This window comes from Hyperoodon ampullatus, assembly GCF_949752795.1.
Source record: "Hyperoodon ampullatus genome assembly, chromosome: 12".
NCBI lineage: Eukaryota > Metazoa > Chordata > Mammalia > Artiodactyla > Ziphiidae > Hyperoodon > Hyperoodon ampullatus.
In genome coordinates, this window is record NC_136925.1 from 60,088,652 (window position 1) to 60,109,986 (window position 21,335).

Sequence of the window (21,335 nt, forward strand, 5' to 3'; positions counted from 1 at the left end):
CTTCTATGTGCACATTCTCAAACAAACCAAAACATCATACTACCCAAACAAAAAAGGTTTCTGTGCATTTAAAAAGGAGTACAATACAGTCAAAGAATATATCAGCCATGACAGTCTGAGTAGGTGTGATCTCATTATGCAGAACAAACAGTCCATCTTCATCTGGTGTACGGAGTGCCTAGCTCAGTACCCAGCACACAGCGGGCATCAAAGAAAGACCTTTGAGAATGAATGAATGAATGAATGAAATGCCTCACATCTGAAAAATCAGAAGAGATGTTTCATGTTAATACTACTGCTCAGGGGTCCTGTTTAGTGTGTTTTTGGGGAAATAGTGCCAGTGTAAACATGGGAAGCATTCTGAGGTGACCTGCTATAGTGGAGAAGCTACAGGAATGTATTTAGGCAAGGGACCGCACAGGAAAGCTCTAATGAAATCTGTAGTTTTAGTCTATGGGACATCATCAAAAATCACCCACAACTTAGCATGTAGGAATTTCTCATAATTTGAGAGGCATTCTTTTAGGGGCAAATCATATCTTCATGCTTGCTTTCGTATTTATTATGAAGTCCATGAACATGTATTCAGCATCCCTTGGGGGCAGAGCTGATAGCCTATTGATAAACATCCAGTGTTTACCTAACACTATAAGACTATGGAGAGAAGGGGAACTTTGTAAATATAAGGTCTCTCCTGATTATTTTTGCGATAATTACAAATAACCTCTTGCATTTGCATACGACTTAGAGTTTTAAAAGCATCTTCCCAAACGTATTCTATCGTCTTTATACCATCTACCTTGTTGGGCAGGACAAGTGCTGTTTTCCTGGTTCTCTCCATGAGAAAATAGAGGTGCAGTGGAATCTAAGTAATGCCACTCCCCGGGAAAAGAATGGAGACTAGAGTCCAGGCCTTGTAAACATGCCATTCTTCCATCCAGACCAGTTGGACTTCTAAAATAGAACTCTGAAAGCGGCTTCATGAGTTTACCTTTTGCTAAATAATGTTCGAAGGAGGGGTGACCTTGATGACATTGAGGGCTCTAACACTTGTGTGAGCACGGGCCACATCTCCTCTGCCAGATCCAGGTCCAATCTGCGGTGTGCCCGTCAGTGGCTGGAAACTGAAGGGGCCACCCTGAATCATGACTGCATTTTGAGCGGCTGCCGCCAGACTGCTAGAGTTAATGTTGGTGACTGAGCCGGAGGAATCCAACAAGCAGCGCTGTAAACTCTGACACTCAGTTTACTGCAAACTGAGCAGGCTCCATGGTCGTTCAAGAAGTCGCTGCATCCTTGGTACAGAAGAGGACACTATTTCACAACCTTTTATCTGGTTCACTTTTCTTCTCCCTACTGTTCATGCACGCTGCCCTCTAAGTCAAGTTTCTCTGCAGATAGGAGATGGAGACACCTAAAAAAAAAAAAAAAAAAACCCTTCCCTCCTTCTTTCTCCCATTTGGCTCATTCTTAGACGTACCTCCTCTCCAGGGAAGACGAGGCTAGATGCGGCCATGCAAGAGGCAGGTCAGAGTGAGCTATCTGCTTCCCCCACCCCTCCCCAAGATGCGCTTAGCAGCTCATCCCCCCCCACCCCACCACCCCGAGCCCCCGACCCCCCGCGCACTCCCCTCCCCCGCATGCTGATTATAATTGCACCTGGAGTCGGGTTCCATATAGATGTCATTCAAATTAGCTTAACTCTTCTCTCCAAGAATTCTTGTAAGAACCCAGGAAGAAGAGCTACTCAAACTGCCAACCCATGAATCCAGACATGCCAAGGAGTCTAAATAAATCAAGGCACATCTCATTTGGGATAGGGCTTAATATACTGAGCTTGTGGCAAGCCACAATGTTTGGAATGTATTCCACATGCCTGAAATTTGGTTACAATAGGTTTCATTTAACATGGTTCTCGAGAGTGGCCCAGACAGTCTTCATTTTAATGTTTTTGGATTTAGGAGATATTTCCGTGGGTGTTCCCGAAGCTCTACCTCACTTTGAGGTGATACTAATTGAATTGCAAAATCCAGAGTTTTCTGAAACTGGGCATCACATAATAGGAAAGGATTGAAACCATGTTTATTATTTTGCTTAAGGCTAAATTTGCACAAGAGCAGCTCAGCTTTAGAAGATGTTTTTCTAGAAGAGTATTCCATCATCAAAAGCTGAACTGTTTACAGGAGCAGCTTAACCAGGACATTTTCCTCATGTTCATAACTTCATAGCTGGGGTGTGAATTTGGAATTGAAACCTAGTCAGCCTCCATCACCTCTGTTACATCTTAATAGTTCACTATTTTCTATTATAAAGGGGTTTTAAAGGTAGCATATGTCTACAAGACTGTGTTTTTGTTTTTACACTATAATAGAAAATATGAAATCGTTTTGGTACCAATCTTTTTGGTTTAAAAGGGAATAAAACTATTGCTTAATTTTTATTCACTTATAAATATTTGTACCCACACTCTATATAAGATCTTAACATCAATTTATGTTCACTTCGGATCAAAAAATACATACTACAGACACTGCTGAAGATCCTTGTGTAGTGAGCTACCTATCCCCTCTCTCCTTGAGAAAATTCTATCCTGAATTTGGAAATTATCATTACCATGAGTGTATTATATGTTACTACATATTTATGAATTCAAAAGCAGTATATGATATGCATTTGCCAATTTTTAAACGCCATGTGACTATAAAACAATATGCATTGTTTTGTGACTTTTTTCCTCTAACGTTACATTCTTTATTTATATTAATATATGTAGCTATAGCTCATTTATTGGAAACATTGTATAGTATTCTATTGTATTTACATAACCCTAATAATCTATGCATTCTTTTCTAGATGGACCTTTAAATAGTTTCTAAGTGTTTACTCTTACAAACAAACAATGTTATGGGATACATTTTTTGAGGAGTTGAAACAGAAAAGAGGAATTTGAGTGCATGGTGTTTGCTGTATCAGAGCAAATGACAGCCAGCACCTCAGCATTTATCTTGTAATACAAGTATTAATAACAGCACTTTAAAGTGTCAGAGTGTGTGCATCAATAAAAGCATTTTATGACACTAAATATCTAAAATATATCACTAAAAATTAATAGCTACGAATTATAAAACTGGAAACTATCTCTGTTGTTGCTGTTGGCTTTGCTGATCCCTGGGTGTTGTTACCTCAGCCAGATGCCCTTGGAATAGCCTCTTCTGACATGCTATAAGGGCTTCAGTACCTGCCTGCTGTGTCCACCTTGCCCACTGATGGACTGTCTCCACCCCAGCAGGGAGATGTGTCTTCTTCAGGTGGCACTTCTGATCCCTGCTCAGCCTTTTTTGGGGGATAAATGTGGGCTTGGAATGGGGAGGTTGGGATGGGGAAGAGAAAGAGAGCTGTTATGAGGCAAGGGGTCTCCAGGAATGGTAAAGTGACTGGAGGGTTTGGGAGGCTGTCAGAGAGGAGGAGGAGGAAGGACAGGGGCAGGAGAGGATTCGAGAGAAATCTAGGAGGGATGAACTAAGCTGTGGAATATTTTCACAAAATACACCCAAAAAGTATTCCAGTATTTTAAAAATGGCACCAGGGGCTTCCCTGGTGGCACAGTGGTTGGGAGTGTGCCTACCAATGCAGGGGACACGGGTTCGTGCCCCGGTCCGGGAGGATCCCACATGCTGCGAAGCGGCTGGGCTCGTGAGCCATGGCCGCTGAGCCTGTGCGTCCAGAGCCTGTGCTCCGCAGCTGTAGAGGCCACAACAGTGAGAGGCCCGTGTACCGCAAAAATAAATAAATAAATAAATAATAGTTCTGAAACCACTAATGGTATAAACACATTTTCAACTTTATTAGATATTGCAATATTTCCTTCCAAATATTCTGTACCAATTTACATTTCTACCAGAAGCATGAGACTTACCCATTTTACCACACTCTAGCCGACATTTGACCTTACCTGATTTTGTAGTATTTGTCAGTCTGACGGGTTTGATACAGTATTTCACTGTTCTTTAAATTTGCTGTTCCCTGATTATTAGGAGAGTAATTGTGTGCCTGGCCAGTGTGCATTTTTATAATTTTTACAATTTTTGAAATGAATTTTATTACAAAGATGAGATGGTTTTATAGCATCCATTTAAAATGTAAGAAAGCAAAAGAAGAAAATTAAAGTCAACTTCTTTTGTGACAGTGACTATCCACTTGTGAGGTATACAGAAAACTTTCCTGAGAGTTATTTATTTATTTTTAACTTACTTTTATTGAAATATAGTTGATTTACAAGTTGTGCTAGTTTCAGGTGTACGGTGAAGTGATTCAGTAGATATATATTGAATATATATATATATATATGTATGTATTTAGTAAAGAAGGTCTTAAAAGAGATACAAAACAGAAAGATTCACTGATACAGCTACTGAATATTTTAATATTGCTGTATGGATACAGACATATTGTTAAAAAGTTGAAAGGAGAAGTGAGAAAAAATAAGTGCATAATCCACACAAAAAGATACTTATGATTTTTATTATTTAAAAACAGCTTTATTGAGGTATATTTAGCATGCATATTTAATGCGTTCAATTTGATGATTTGACGTATGTGTACGTATGTGTACGCCAGTGAAGCCATCACCACAATTATCTGTCAACTTATCCATCACCCCCAAAATTTGCTCCTGCCTCTCAATAATTTTTCCTATCTCCCTTCCACTTCCCCCACCTTCAGTTTCCTGCACGCACATATCTTCTTTCTATTTATTTTCACTTTCTTCCATGCTGTGAGCATCTATCAGTGGGTCATTCCTTTGTGTTGCTTTATTGTATTGGTTGGTGTTTGGCCATTCACTTCTTGACAGACTTTTGTGTTGTTTCCAGTTATTGAATTGATTGACCTTTTTAGAGAAAAACGTTTACATCCATAAACTTTCTCATAAGCAAAACATTAAACATGAAATAATACCTGTTATTAATCAGAGCCTGAGACAGTATCTGGCATGTATAGATGTTCAGTAATTATGTGGTGTGAGAACTAGATATCTGTTGGCAAATCAAAAAGCTAATGAGGAAAACAAAGCAGGCAAACCTAAGTAGAAGATCATGGGGCAGGTGAAGAACTGAAATCAGAGGTATTTTTCCTTTACCCCGAGGTCAGGAGGTCCTGCACCGCTTCCTTGGAAATCTTTTCTTCAAAGCAACACATCAACTCACTTTCACTGAAAACAATCTCTATTCTTTTTTCCTCTTTTGTTCCATCCTTCCTCCAACCAGTGAGTTCAAAGCCTGAGTGATCTCTGAAATCTCCCTCTCTTCACATCTAATTAGTTTCCAGGTTCTGGTAATCCAGCGTCTTGCCTGACCATCATTGCATTGTCTCTATCATGCTCAAGTTTAGTCTCTTCTCACCTCCTGCCTCAGCAGGTCAATAGTCTCTCATCTTGGACCCCCCCCCCTTGACTCCTTGACACCCTTTGACTTCCCCTCTCTAATTCAGCCTCGACGTGGTCATCACATATTTTTCTAAAATGTAGTTTTGACCACACCGCACTGTTGCTACCTGCTCTCCACTTGCTCTTCCCTGCCAGCAGACTACAACTCACAGTCCTCATCATGGAGGTGAAGGAGTTCTCTGTGCTCTTCATCACCTGCTCCCTAATCTCTAGGATGTAGAAATATTGTACTACTTGCAGGTATCTCAACACACTAGGCCATTTCCTGTCTCCGGGCCTTTGAATAAACCTGTTTTCCCATCTTCTGAACTCCCTCACCAACTTTGACCAGGAGAATCACTCAGAACTCAGTCCTGAAGCCTTCTTTTATCTCTGCATACACAGATGCACGTGCAGTTACAAAACCCCAGCAAAGTTAATCACTTCTCATCTCTGCTGCCAATGTCCATAGCCCTGCCCTTGTTCTGTGCTGTTGTTCCAGCTTCCTTACTAGACTGTGACCACAGTCACAGAGTGTGGGGACCATGTCTTTTTTTCCTTTTGAATCTACTAACAGGTAGAATGGTAGTTACTTAGCAGGTGTTCAGTAAATATGTTGGGTGCTCAGTAAATATGTTGGATACTCGAGAAGTATTAATAACTCAAATTTTGATGCTCAGTACATATGAATAAATGAATGTTTGACTTAGATATCTGATCATCAAGTTGTAATTTTCTAACCAAAATATGCTTAATGCCTTTCCCTTGTTTTCAATCCTGTCATCACCAACTTAGTCAAAATCCATTTAACTTCCTGCCTGAATTGTTGCATGGGCGTCCAAACCTGCCTGTGTCATTAACTTCTCCCTCTTTTCTAAACCATATTAATGCAGATTAGCCAGGCTAAGCTCCTACAATGACTGCTTTAATTACAGTACCCCGCCCTGGTCAGATTCCACTGCTTGGCTTTTAAAAGCTCTAGCTATGCTAGTAATCAAACTTTTTTCTCTTCTCTAACACACATTCTCCATTTTAGCTGGCCTGTTCTTCCCACTTCCCCATGCCAAGGTGTGTTCATTCCAGCTGTGTTCCAGGGCTCAAGTTTATCCTCTCACCAGAATACTCTCTCTTCTCTCCTCCATGTATCTGAATTCTGCTAATAATTTATGTCTCGTTAAAGTTACACCTGTGCGGCTGAGCCACATCTCCCATGGACACCTTTGGTGTTTCTGATCTATAGCACTCAGAATCTAACTGCATTGTAACCAGTCTTATAAATAGGTGAAATAACCCACTGCAACATTTCAAAGTGAATGATGGTTATAATATAAGGGGATGTATATTCTTCTCCTATCCCACTCTAGAAAGTAAGCTCCACATAAGCACAGAATTTGTTTTTTTCATAAAGGAAAACTGAGGGCACCTGGGTACCCAAATAGTTGTCAAATAATAAATAAAGGTATGAAATTGTCTACTCTATGGTGGGGATAATAAACAATAGTCCTTTCTTCAGAAGAACAACTTGGAAGGAAATATGAACAAATTTGAGTGATCTCTGAATTTTAAAGAATGTGATACAGCTTCCGAAAAGTAGCGATTTCTGTACCTGACAGTGTCACTTAGTCAATCATGTGTTTTCTGGAATTCTTGTACATTACTATAAGATGAAAGATCAAGATCATTCTAGGTCTAGATAGAGCATAAAAAATGATATGAGAATATTCTAGCTCAGAGTAAATTGATTCAGTTTCTTGGATTCAGAATAGAATGATGATACTTATATTTTGTCATGGCTAAGGTCATCTACCAACTCTTTCCTAAATTATGCAATTGTTAAAAGAAGAAAATCATAATGCACTCTTTCAAAGCTCTTAACCCAGAATCTTAAGTGTAGTACATATTTGTTAAATATTTGAACTTAAGCTAGTAGAGAACCTTTTTTCCCCCGAGAGGTATTGGGGAGGGAAGGGAATTTAAGAAGGGAAGTCACATGGTTATAGCTGTATTTGAGAAAAATAATTCTGATGATTGTCTGGATGATTTGGAGAGAAGATAGAAACACCAGGAAACTATTTGTTCATCATCAAGGTATGGTCAGAGCCCCTCCTACTTGATATACACTTAAGAATGAGTGAACTGCTAAGATTCTGTGTGATATGTAGAGCCTGTAGAAAAGATTAGGTGAAGAATTATGAAGATCTAATTTAAGTATTAAATAGATTCCTAATTTGGAATCTATTTAGGCAGAAGCACTGAGAATATTTGATGAACCTGCTAAAGACTGAAGGCTTGAGGATCTCGCCTAGGATTCTGATTTGAGTGACCAATGTAATAGTACAGTTAGAGATAAGAGCACGAATAGGTGTGAAAGTGATGATGATGAGTTTAGCTGTGGGCAGAGAATGTTAAAAGAGTCTGTGAGAGATCCTGGTGGAGATGACAAGTATAGCATTGTAGATAAGATCCAGTACTTAGAAGAGATTTGAGGGCGAGGAGGGAGGGATTTTGAATTGATTAACAAAAAATAGTTGTTAAAGACATAAATATGTGTGGAAATTCCCCAGAAGGGTGTTTCCCTGAGTGACATGAGATGAGGGCCGAGGCTGCAAGATTATGGGCATCAAAAGGTTAAGAGGACAAGAATAACCCACGAAGAAGTCTGAAAATTGATGGCCAGATGTGACGTCAAGAAACCAGGAAAGAGTAGTTGTATCAGTTAAGATGGTTTCAAGTGCAGGTAATAGAGAAGCTGACTCATGGAGCTTTAAACAATAAGGTAATTTATTGGTTCACATAACTGGAATTCCGGAGGTAGAATGGCCTCTGAGTGGTTGATCCAGGAGCTCAATAACTTCATGGAGAAATCACTTTCCTTTGTCTCCTTTTGCTCTGCCCTCCACAGTTTTGGATGTGCCCTAAGGCTATTTCCCCACTGGGGATAAAATGACCGGGGGTAGAAATCAACACTCCATGCTCCTTCGTTCACAACCAGCTGAAGATTCAGTTTGGATCTGGAAGCTCTCTGAGAAGTATGAAGAGGAACTTACCCACAAGTCTCCAGCACAGTATTCCTTGGATCTCGTTGGCACAAATATGGTTACCTTAGGATTCCTGAAACAATCATTAACTGGGAAGATGAATTAGGCTGCCATCTCCTGGAAATGAGGGTAGACTTAGCTTTCTCTAAGACGCTGAGCTTTTTTGGTGGGAAATAAATACCTAAACAAAAATTAAGATTCTTTTAGGTAAAAGGGAATGAATTAAAAATGGCAAACCCATAGCCAGGCAACAGGACCACTACAGAATTATTAGATAAGCCTAAGAGGAAGAAATTTTGAGGAGAAGTCATTAACAATGTGAAATGCCAAAGAGGGGCCAAACTAAGAGTTAAAGAAAAAGCCTATTATATTAGGAATTGGGACGAGGTTAATCTAGGTAGACTCTGGAAACTGATTGAAGTGGAAAGAAGATTACTGTGAGGTGAGAAAGAAAATATGAAGCATTGACTCTAATTTGAAAATTCTGAGTTTTGAAAGGAAGAGCAATGTTTATATAGCAACTAGAGGGGGGAAATAGAAAGAGGAGTGCTTTTTTGCAACCACCTATTCCTGTGTCAAAGTCTAGTCCATGGCTGCTGATTAGGTTCTGTTGAAGCTCTTCCAGTGACCAGTTGTACGAACTTAGTCAATTTCTCAAGCCCTCTTGAGTTCCCAATCACTTTAAAGGCAGAAAAACAAAGCTATGTTTTTTTTTGTTGTTTTGTTTTTGTTTTTAATCTCACAGAGTTATTAAATTTCAGAAATATTTTAAAGAAGAAAATAATATTATTTTTAATTTTAGGTGTCTGTGTATGTGTGTGTTTAGGAGAGATTTTAAATGTTATACTCTACTGAGGCTTCAAAAAATATTTGGGGACTGAAAATAGAACAGTTTTACTTTCAACCTCATTGCTTGGTGCTATGGTCTAAATATTTGTGTCTCCTCAAAATTCATATGTTGAAATCCTAACCCCTCAAAATGATAGTATCAGGAAATAGTCTTTGAGAGATGCTTAGATCATGAGGGTGGAGCCCTCATGGATGGGATTAGTGCCCTTATAAAAGAGGCTCCAGAGAGTTCCTTTGCCCCTTCCACCATGTGAGGACACAGTGAGAAAGCAGAAAACATGAATCAGGAACAGGGCCCTCACCGGGGAACTCAACCCTGCTGCACCTTGATCTTGGGCTTCCTAGCATCCAGACTGTGAGCAATAAATTTCTGTAGTTTATAAGCTACCAACCTGTGGTATTTTGTTATAGCAGCCTGAACATACTAAGATACTTGATCTTAAGCTAAAATTTGGATTTTGTAAAGAGTATAAGAAAATGTTTAATTTCAGGTAAAACTATGTTTTTACTAAAAATATAGAAAACGTAGTACCTGATTACATGCTAGGCACTCATTAAATAATTATTAATTTACTCTATTCTTCAAATTTTAAGATGAAAAAATACTAGAGATTCTGTCAATCAAATTGTAAAATTCTGTATATTTGAACTGTATTTTTTTAATCAGAGAGTTGATTTTAAAAAACAATAAAACTATGCTACAGAAAACTAGTGATATTGAGGTGTGTGATCAAGCCTAGGTAACTAGGACTAACTAGGTCAGTCAGTTGAAATTACTGGAAAATCTATTCACACATTCAACTATTAATTGAACATGTATATGCCAGGCACAGTTCTAGGCACTACAGATACAGCCATGAATAAAAACTCCCCTCCTGTCATGAGCATACATTCTAGAGGGAGAGACAATTAACTAATAAATTAATATATACTATGTCAGGGGAGATAATTGCCTTGAAGAAGAATAAAGCAGTATAAATGGTACAATTATAATATAAATTGGATAGTGGGTAATTATTGGGTGAGGTTGTTGCTGTTTTATAAGGAAGGCAGAGAAAGGTGGGGGGGGGTCTGAGCAGAGGAACAGAACAAGGAGGATGGCTGAGGGAACGGTGCTCCAGGGAAAGGGAAAATCAAGTGCAAAGAGTCTGTTCTAGGAGCCTGTTGGGTATGTTTGAAGATGGACAGGTCAGGGTTGGGGAGATGGTGTGCCATGGGATAGAGGAGCTCCATGAGTGAGGGAATCACTTGGGAGCCAAGGTCAGGGAAATGGTGCATCGGTGTATCACATAAGGAAGTGACCTGAGAGGCCAGGTGAGCAACTGGGGAATTTCTCTAGGAGCGATGGGAAAACGTTAGAAGGTTTTGAACAGAAGATGAACTTGGTTTGAGTTGGTTATTGCAAAGCTCCACTCTAACCACCATGGGGAGAAAATGCTGTCCTAGGGCAAGCATCAAATTGAGAGACAAAAACAAATGCAGCTTTCTTTTTTCCTTTTAAATACAGAATAAAAATGAAGCCATCCACCTAGGAAGTTTGTCCAAGTAATAGCACGGATAGATCTGCTCCAGGAAATAGATAGTATTGGTTTGTAATTAGTAGTGCAGTAACTATTCATAGAGAAATAATCCAGCAGACACTAGTCAACCTCACTTTTGTATTTGGTGAACCTTGCTTTGTAGCAGTTAGAATAAGAAGCACACCCTCCCCCTTTAACCCCAACAAACTACAACAGATTATTGAGTTTAGGGTCCTAAAGAGTAATGCCATTATGCCATTTTATTGTAAAGAAAAAATTACATTGTAGGTATTTTTGTCAAGCTTTTAGGAACTGTTCAGTGCTTTAAATTCAGAACAGTGTGTGTTCCCCTTAAATGTTCATGGTTGGAGCACATCTAACTTTATGGAATATTTAAACACCTTTTTGGGAGTGAGACTTATGGGACAGTGATCTCAAAGCTTCTCTCATCCTACATTTTATAGGCTACACATCAACTGATTTCAGAATTTAGGAGCAGCCATCTGTATTTTCTAGACAGAATTTACAGAATGATTTTGCTTTGGAAAATGAGAAAAGTAAAGATTGCATGTGAGCCTAACAAAATACCATTCAATTTGCCTGATAATTTCTGCCAAGATTTTTGTCTTGAGGGCCGACCATAGAGCATTATTCCACACCCCCAGCTTTTGCAAACCACCCATCTTTTCCTAAGGGACCTTAACAGATGAAGCATTGAATTCTCTGCAGTCAGTGTTACCTCCCACCTGGGAAAAAGACAGCCCTGTAATTGAATCCCAGCATATGCATTGTCATCCCTCCTGTCTGTCCCTCTGGTGCTACAGCAAATTAAAAGATCTCTAAGCTCAGCCTGCCTTCCAGCTGCCAGCCCCTGGTAGACATGAGGGAGCCAGAAGGGACCAGGTGGAGCAGTTTTGAGTTGCATTAAACACACAGCACAAGGAGGTTGGCCGTAACTTCCCAATGAATATTTATACCAGCCCCATTTCTCATCTTGCTCTTTGGCATGGATGAGAGTGCTGAGCTCCTGCTGATTTCAAGGGCCCTGCATTGTGTTTGGACCTGCTCCGTGAAGTATTACGTCAGACGAGAAATGGGCCCCAAGTTTCTATCACTAAGATGGCTGTTTGACTTTTTTTTTAGTGGAGACTATCATGTTATGGGGTCATAAGAATGGGGCAGTGGGGGAGTTCCCTGACGTCTCTTAGCATCGCTGGCTGTTCTGTGAATTACACACAGCCTCAACCATTGCTTCCTGTAGAGTGGAACTTTAATTGCTTGTATTAAGAGCCGCACAACACTCTGGTCGGTATGTTGGTATATTACTGCATTTTCTTCATTGTTTTCTTAGAGGTTTTTTTTTTGTTTGTTTGGTAAGGTCAGGCACTTATCACAGGGCTCCCTCCTCACATTTCACATTCTGATCCCCCGTGGCAGGTGCTAACTTCCTTGCGTTCAAAGTGAATGGGTTGAGTAACCTCATAAAGATACAGAATGTCTTGGCATAGAAACGGAGAGAGTACAGAATGCCTGTCTGTGGAAGACTCACAGTGTTATTTCGAGAGCCGTGTAAACCTGAGAAGATATTAGGAAAACCATCTACACACACACCCATTAACTTTTTCTAAGTAGTAGATCATAGACTTAGATTCCTGTTCCTGATTCCCAATCCATATTGTTATCTAATAAAGCACATGCCATATGTGTATTTTAGGATCAGATTTCTAAAGAGAAATCATTTTTTTCATTGTGTGACACAATAAAATTTAGACCAGTGATACAAAATGAACTTATTTACAAAACAGAGACAGACATAGAAAACAAACTTAAGGTTACCAAAGGGGAAAGGTGGTGGGGAGGATAAATTAGGAATTTGGGAGTAGCATATATACACTACTATATATAAAATAGATATTTTATATATTTTATGTATAAAATAGATAAACAGTAAGGATCTACTACTGTATAGCACAGGAAACTACACTCAATATTTTGTAATAACCTGAAAAAGAATATATATATATATATATATATATATATATATATATATATATATATATATATATGAATCACTTCACTGTACACATATATATAGGTGTGTATATACATATATATGTATATCTCAATCACTTTGCTGTACACCTGAAACTAACACAACATTGTAAATCAACTATACTTCACTAAAAATTTTAAAAATTAAAATAAAATGTTCTAAATCAATCTCAAAAAAATAAAATTACCTTCTTAGATAACTAAATATAAATAATTAGAAAGAGGGCTGTGATCATGAGAATCCAGCATAAGTTCTCTAAGCAAAAGCCATGACAGAATAGCCTGACAGCAATACCAGAAAAGAGGAACAAAGGCCTGCATTATACTTAGCACATATGGCATTCAACAACATGTGTCTCAAAGGCTCTTTATATATTTATGAGGAAAATACAGAAAAATAGAGACTGAAAGATAGTACTGCTATTAGCTCAGTAACTATCTCCCAGTGATATAGATCTAAAGTTATAACTCTAGTGCCTTCTTCAAGACCTGTCCTTGACATTGGCCTGTTCAACATGTTTATTGTGATTTGGCAATGAGTGCATGCTAGGAAAGTTTATGGGTGAAATGGCACAGGGAAAGAATACTTGGAACAGCAGAATCAGAATCTGACAGGACAAGGTGAAACAGTGGGCTCAGTCCAACAAGATAGCATTTAAGAGGAATATATGAAAAGCTGTTCACTTAGGTTCCAAATGCCAATGGCATGTGTTGTGGCTGAGAGAAAGCAGGGCTCTAAAGCATCACATGGGACAAATCATAGGGGTTTGGTTGGCTGGGTTTCAGTGTTTGTTCATACTGTAAAGTGTCTGATAGCAAAGCTAGTGTACTCTTCAGACTATACTGATGGGTCCAGAGTGATACTTTTAATATTCCTGCCATGTTTTGCACCTTTAAGGCTCTGAGTTGGGACATTCCTCTTTGAGGTTTGAAGGGAAGTTATGGGAAAGAACGTTTAGACTTACCCCATGTCAATGGGTTAAATTTCTTCCAGGACCAAAGTTGCATGGAAACCACGTATGGAAGACTTTCTGATTAATAAGTGAGCGGAAAATGAAATGGGCCGCCTCTTAAGAAAACAATTTTCTTGATACTACAGGTTTTCAAACAGACAAATCAGGCATTTGTTGGCAGCATTGTAGAAGTGACTTTAGTAATAGCTAACATTCATAAAGATACACTGTGTGCCAAATTCTGTGTAATTTGCGTGCGTGATCTTATTTCATTCACTCAGTAACCCTCCGGTAGGTATCATTAACTTCATTTTTGAGCCTAAAGTCCATTGACTGGTAAGTGATAGAGATGGAGTTTAAAACCCAGGTTTCAGCCTATAGTACAGGCGCTTAACATAGTACTCACAGCCTTGCACATAAAATGGTATTTTTGCGTTCGAGGACGTTGAATGTCCCTCAAGACTCCGAAATTCCATCATTTTCATAGAGAGTTATCTTTATTGTGTACATTATGCTAATGCTTTGCTCTTTTCAATTCAACATTCTAGCATTGAAAAACCCTCATTCAATCATCCAGTAAAATGTTTGATCCTTACTGGTAGAGTTTTTTCCTTAGAAAAAGAGTCTATATATTTCTTGGTATAATTAATGGTATTAGATGTTTTTATTGTGACCGTATGGCTTTATTCTTCTGCTTACTGCAGGGAAATAATTTCCTGCTTCATTAACCATGGTTTGTAACTGATCTAACAGAAACTTGAGTCCTGTACTTTTCAAATAACGGTTGGAGAATTCACTGGGCTTTTTTTCCTTTGTTTTCAAAGTAAAGGGGGGGGCTTTGAAAACCTAAATTTAGAGAAATGCTTTAGAGATACATTTTTTAAAAATTTACTCACATTTCTTGGGTGGGGAGACCATGTTTTATCTAAATAATCTGTTAAGAGTCGTAGTGAAGAAAGGGCCAGAACTGTAGGACTTTTCTAGATCTGTAAGGAAGCCCTGGAAAGGAAGGACTGTAAAAGTGTCCAGAGAACAGTGTGTCCATGGCTTTATTTGCTGTTACTCCAGGGCCTGAGGTCACTCTGGCAGATGGGTCACTTGCACTGCAAGCATTCAGGCTGGCCTCAGGGACAGGCATGAGGTCACTGGCAAATTGCAAGAATAGCTCCCATTATTCATGGCCCACTTCCCTGATCCTTGTTGATAGGGGTTTTCTTCCTCCAACATTTCCTTTTCTCTGCAGCAGAGTCCAGTTGTGATGATGTCTGCTGAAATGGGCTAGTGAGGGCCTCCTTCTGGGACTCTCTGGCCACCTGATCAGGGACATAGACACCGTGAAGCAGAGAGCATCCACATCTCCCAGCCTAACTGAGCCAGGGGAGAAACTGGCTCAGGACTGCAGCTGGGACAAGGGTTTCTTGGCTCCTAATCTGAAATGTGTTGGTTTAAGGTGGACGGATGTGCTTTTTCCAGAGAGTGGAAATTGGTACCCAGTAGTGACATGCTTATGACTCTCATCCAATCTAAGTTGACCAAATGGCTTTATTATATTTTTTCTTGCACAGTGGTTTTCTGTATCCATGCAGGGCATCTTCCTCCCCACCCTCTTGCACACTCATGGGTGCACATGCACACACACACACCTCACTCATTTGGGAGTCCTAACATTTTCACATGCAAATATGAAACCTTCCATACACATTGACATCACAGTGCTAATCCCCATCTCCCTCCACCCATCCCTTTGCTCTCCTATTAGCCTCCAAGCCCTCAGAAGATAGTTTCTGGATTCCTAGAAATGTCCCTGAACTTCCTGGATGCTCAAGCAGTGTTTGTTGAATGAGAGTATGCTTGACTCCAAGTAATTCAAATCACTTCATCAGCATTTTTCCTATTCCTATTTTATTATTCATCCTTAGCACTCACTAAGTACCCCACACAATTCTAAGTGTAGAGGAAAAAAGCAATGAATAGAAAATAATCCCTGCCCTAATGCAACCTATACTCTCAATATTTAAGTAAAAGCTGATTTTGTTATTCCAATTTTTCAGCTAAGGAGGATGAAAAGGCTTATATTACATAAAAAAGGAAGTTATGAGTAAAGCAAATACCTGAACTCTTGCCCTTAAAGGCATTCTGACAGTCAAAATGAAAATTGGCTAGTTAGGTAGACTCTGAGAGCTTGGGACACAGAGCCCTGCATACATGCTGTCCACTTTATGCAGAGAAAAAAGCTGGCATGAGAGTGAATGCCTTTGAAAGTCTAGGATGTTTTTGCATTTCTTGGGTCATGAAGAATTGGTGGAATCTCAGCCTGTAAATAAACAGGCTATGACTCATTACCAGGCTCTGTGCAGAAGGAATCATGGTTTCTGAGTTACAGGAGACGCTAAATGCACAAGTATAAAGCATGCTCTTCCTTGGGTTTGAAGAGGATATTTAAGTCTGCTAGAAATAAATTCCACCTGTGCTACAGAAGAATGCAGACAAGAACCAAGAAAACAGCTGCACGTGACCTGCAAGTCTTCTCTTTTTTTTTTATATAGAGTTTTTGTGCTTATGAATAAGTTTGTTTTCTATATTGTCCAGAAAGATGCTAGTATTCACATGGCCTTATGACATGGGTTGAAAGTGACATCTTGGAAGAAAAAAAGGGGCACCTTTATACATATATATACATTCTTTAAAAAATTATTTTCCAATGTGGTTTATCACAGGATATTGAATATAATTCTCTGTGCTATTTAGAAAGGGGTCCCCTTTAAATATGGTAATGTAGATTTGTCAGAGTAGATGCTTATACTGAGTATTTTTTGAAAACCATTCAGAATATTTTATTGCAAGAATATGCATTCCTAATTGTGGTTTCACAGTGTGAAAAAAGTAAAGCCACTTTAAAAAATGGGAAACATATAATGTGACAGAAAGAACCTCGGCTCCGGCATCAAATAGACTTGAGTTCAAGTCTTGGTGCTGCTACTTTCAACCTATGAGGTCTTGGGCATGCTGTATATCCTCTCTGAGTCTCAATTTCTTTATCTATAAAATATGGAAGATAATATGCACATCAGTGTGTTAAGGTAAAGATTAACAGAGAGGATATATTTGAAGTAGCAAGCATAGGCTGCGTCTTACAATATGTACTCAGTAAAAACTGGTAGCTGTTAAACATTTTCTGCTGTTGAACTCTAAGGTAAACTTTATATTTTATATGTTACATATTGTATGAACTAGACTTAAAAAGAATCTGAAGTTTCACGTACAAAAGAAAGTACAGGAATATTCTTACTGTATAGTTTATAGTTTATAGCAATAATGTATAGTTTATAGCAATAATGCATGCCTATTCTCTAAAGGCTCTATTAACTGTAAGAAATATCAACCCATTAAAATAAATTCAAGCAAAGGACACTTACTGTAAAGAGCCAGATAATTGCATTTTGGCTTCCTTGAAACTGGAATGTGAGATACAAAGGCTATCTTTCTTTTGTTTTCCAGGAGTGACATATTCCCACTCCTCTCTGTAGTGTGGGCTCCATCCTTTCATTCCTGACTGATTTTCCTTGCTTCTTCATGTTGCATGTGGTTCAGATTGGCTGTGAACCCCTACACTACCTTGCAGTTTCAGGAATACTACCAACCAGATGCTTCCCCTAGAACCCCTTCTTTGAATTCATCAAAACCCAGCTAACAATTTCTGAGAAAATTTTCTAGACTCTTTAAGTAAGTTCACACTATTAATAGTAGCAACACTCCTTGCTTGCCCCACTCCTTGGAAAACTCGCCTCTATAATCTCCCATCGACCCACCTTGGGTTTAGTAATCCTGTGTCGCAGGCACCCTGCGTGCCAACAACCACTGCTAACATCAATCCTACAACAGATTTTTTTCATGACTCCCCAGATCAACAACCCTCAATGCCTCCTCATTGCCTATGGGTCAAGAATAAACTCCCTGGTGGTCCAGTGGTTAAGACTCTGTGCTTTCACTGCAGGGGGTGCCGGTTTGATCCCTGGTCGGGGAACTAAGATCCCACATGCCACATGGCACGGTCAAAAAAACCCCAAAACAACAAAAAAAAGAAGAGGAATAAACTCCTCAAGTTTGACAGCACATTCCCCTGGCACCCTAAAATGAACTTAGTGTGATGAAACCTCTCTGGCCAAAGGTTTCTGTCTTGCTTTGGCCTCTGCTCCTGAGTGCTTTCCTCTGAGGGCCCCATCCACCTCCTAACTCTTATGGAGCCTCTTACCTTCTACGCAGCATTTATCCCAACCACTTATCGAATTTCTATACAACTCCTTCAGACATATAACCTAGTAGTGGACACGTGGTAAAGCTGGAAAATCCTCTTCATATGTCTCCCAAGCCCCACACGCCTCTGGTCAGAGGGAGGGAACGCAGCTCTCAATGTCCTCCAGGATGTGCCGCCAGGCTCTGTCTGGATACTTAATGTACTGTAGTTTTCTATGCACAGGATCTGCTTTCTCATTTAGATCATAAATTTCTTTGAGGGTAGGACCATGGTTTCTCCATTTAGCAAGCCTAACACCTGTGACAGTACTTTGCATATAATAAGCAATTATTCATTTATTAGTTCAATTAAACTAAAAATATTTATGTTGGGTGGGTTCGGTAGGAGAAGATAAAATCACAAGCATTCGTTGTTTACCGTAATTAGGCATGTTATCAGGAGTGTGTTACCGATAATACTTTTGGGAGTTCCTACTATTCTCCTCTCCTCTGTGTCTTTTTTATCCGATTGCTATAAAGACTTCTCTTTATCTTATTTTAAGAATTTGACTGTAATGTGCTGAAGGTTTCGTTTTCTTTTTCTTTTTCTCATTTATTGTGTTTCAGGGCTTTATGGGTTGCTGTTTATTATCAAATTTGGCCATTATTTATTCTGAAATTATTCTGTCTCTTTCCCTTTCTTGCTTTCTAATAATATTCCACAGGTTACTTTTACTTTATTCAATATTTTCCCCAATATTTTGTCTGTCTGCTTCAGTTTGGATAACTTCTACTGGCCCAGTTTCAGATTTACTGATTTTTTTTTTTTTTTTGCAGTGCCTTGAAGTCCATCCAAACACTATTTTTTAATTTAATATATTATAATATTCATTCTAGAACTTTCATTTGGCTCTTTTTTGCAGTTTTCATTTTTATCTATATGCAATATTTAGATGTAATACATACACGTTATATTCATAATTATACATACATATAAAATATATATGGCACATATGTATATATGCCATATATGTATCTATCTATATACATGGCATATTTATATGTTTATACCTTGTGTACATATATTTTCCTATAAATTATTTCACATATACACAATAGTTTTTTAAATCCTTGTCTGCTAATTCCAAATCCTGAGTCATCTACAGGTCTGCTTCTATTTACTGTGTTTTCTCTCTACTATGGGTCATATATTCCTGCTTCTTGTTATGAGTCAAGATGTCATTCTGAACATTATGTACAAAATAATTTATAGTATTCTGAAAATCATATATTTGTAGTTTTCTGAAGATTATGTACAGAAACTCAGTAGAGACTGAAACATGGTATTTATTTTGTTTTATTTCCCAAAATGTCTAAGTTGTTTGTTCTGGCTGACTGTGAGAGCAAGGTCTGAGCATTCAGATTCCTTTTGGAGTTGAGTTGAGCTGGAGCGGGACTGTGAATAACCCAACTTCCAACCTCCTGAACAGCCACTGTTTTGGTAGTTCAGTGTTTGAACTAGAAAGGCATCGACTGATGTTTCAGATATTTTTGGTTCATGTTTTTATTTATGATTGGCAAGGCCCTTGTACCTGTAACTTTGGTAAATTCACCCATTAGTTCTCATAGGGTTTTTCTTAATGGATTTCTCAGAATTTTTTACATAAACAATTATGTTACCTGTGAATTAACAGGTTTTTTTTTAATACAGCATGTCCTTATTAGTTATCTATTTTATTGAATTAACAAATTTTCTTTCTAAGCTTTACCCCTTTTACTTATTCATTTTTGTTTTCTCCCACTGACTAAGAGTGCCAATAAAATGTTGTGTTGAAGTGGGAAAAAGAGATACTCTTGCCTTAGTTCTGATCTTTCTTTAATGAGAAACCATTCAATATTTCATCATGAAATAAGATGTAAGATGTAGATTTTTCAAGAATGGTCTTTATCATATGGGAGGCAAATTCTTCTTTTCCTAGTTTTCTCAGAATTGTATCATGAATGGATAATGAATATTGTCAAATGCATTTTACACCCATTGAAAGTATATTCAGTTAATATATTGAATTACATTTATTGATTTTTAAGTGTTAACTCAACTTGAATTCTTGGAATAAGACACACCTGGTCATCATATATTACCTTTTCATTGCTAGATTTTATTTGATAATAGTTTTTGAAATATTGTTTCATCTATGTTCATGAGAAATATAAATCCATAATTTTTTTTCTGGAATTGCCTTTGGCAGACTTTGGATCAGGGTAATTCTGGTCACTTACAGTGGAGTGAAAAGTGTTACCTCCTATTTTCTTCTAAAAGAATTTATAAAAGATGGCTGTTATTTTTCCTTAAATATTTGCTAGCATTCACTAATGTGACCATATGGCTGTGGAGTTTTTTTTTTTTAATGTTTAATTATGAACTCAATTTCTTTAATTGGTATAGGACAGTTTTTAAAAGTTGTTATAAGTTTTTATAGTTTGTGTCTTTCAAGAAAGTCTGATTTTATCTAAATTATTGAATTATTTGGCATAATATTGTTCATAATATTCTCTTATTATCCTTTTTAATATCTTCAGTATCTCTAATGATCATCTTCTGGATTTGTAAATTGTCTCTGTTGTTCATAGATTTTCTATTTCAGTGATTTCTGCTTTTCATTGTTTCCTGTCTTTTACTTACTTTGGGTTCAGTTGCCTTTCTGTCACTGGTTTCTTAAGGTAGAAACTTAGATCACAGATTCTAAACCCTTCTTTTCTTATGTAACCATTTAAAGATATAAATTTCTCACTAACCACTGCTTTATTTGCATACAACCAGTGTTGACTTGATTTTTCCTAAGATTTTATTTTTTAGGGTAGTTTAACACTTACAGCAAAGTTGAACAGTAGGTACAGAGATTTTCCATCTACCCCCTGCCCTGCACATGCATAACCTCCCCTATTATCAGCATCACTCACCGGAATGCTGCATTTGTTACCAAGGATGAACCTACATTGAAAGTACATAGTTTACCTTAGTGTTAACTCTTGGTGCTGTACATTCTGTGAGTTTGCATGATGTATAATGACATACATCTTTCATTACAATATCATACAGAGTATTTTCACTGTCCTAAAAATTCTCTGTGCTCTGCCTATTCATTTCCACCCCAATCCCACCCCTGGCAACTATTCTTTGTGCTGTTGTTGTCACATATTTTACTTTTATCCTATATCATAAATTACACAGTTCACTGTCTTTCATGAAGTAAGAGAAAAATAAGAT

The 21,335-nt window shown here is 38.2% G+C and overlaps 1 protein-coding gene across 9 annotated transcripts in view; it reads left to right on the plus strand.

Annotated features, from left to right (window-relative positions):
* EYA4 (EYA transcriptional coactivator and phosphatase 4) overlaps window positions 1-21,335 on the plus strand; it is a gene marked incomplete at both ends in the record, with an annotated part of 230,504 nt that overhangs the window by 139,884 nt on the left and 69,285 nt on the right. The window lies entirely within an intron of this gene.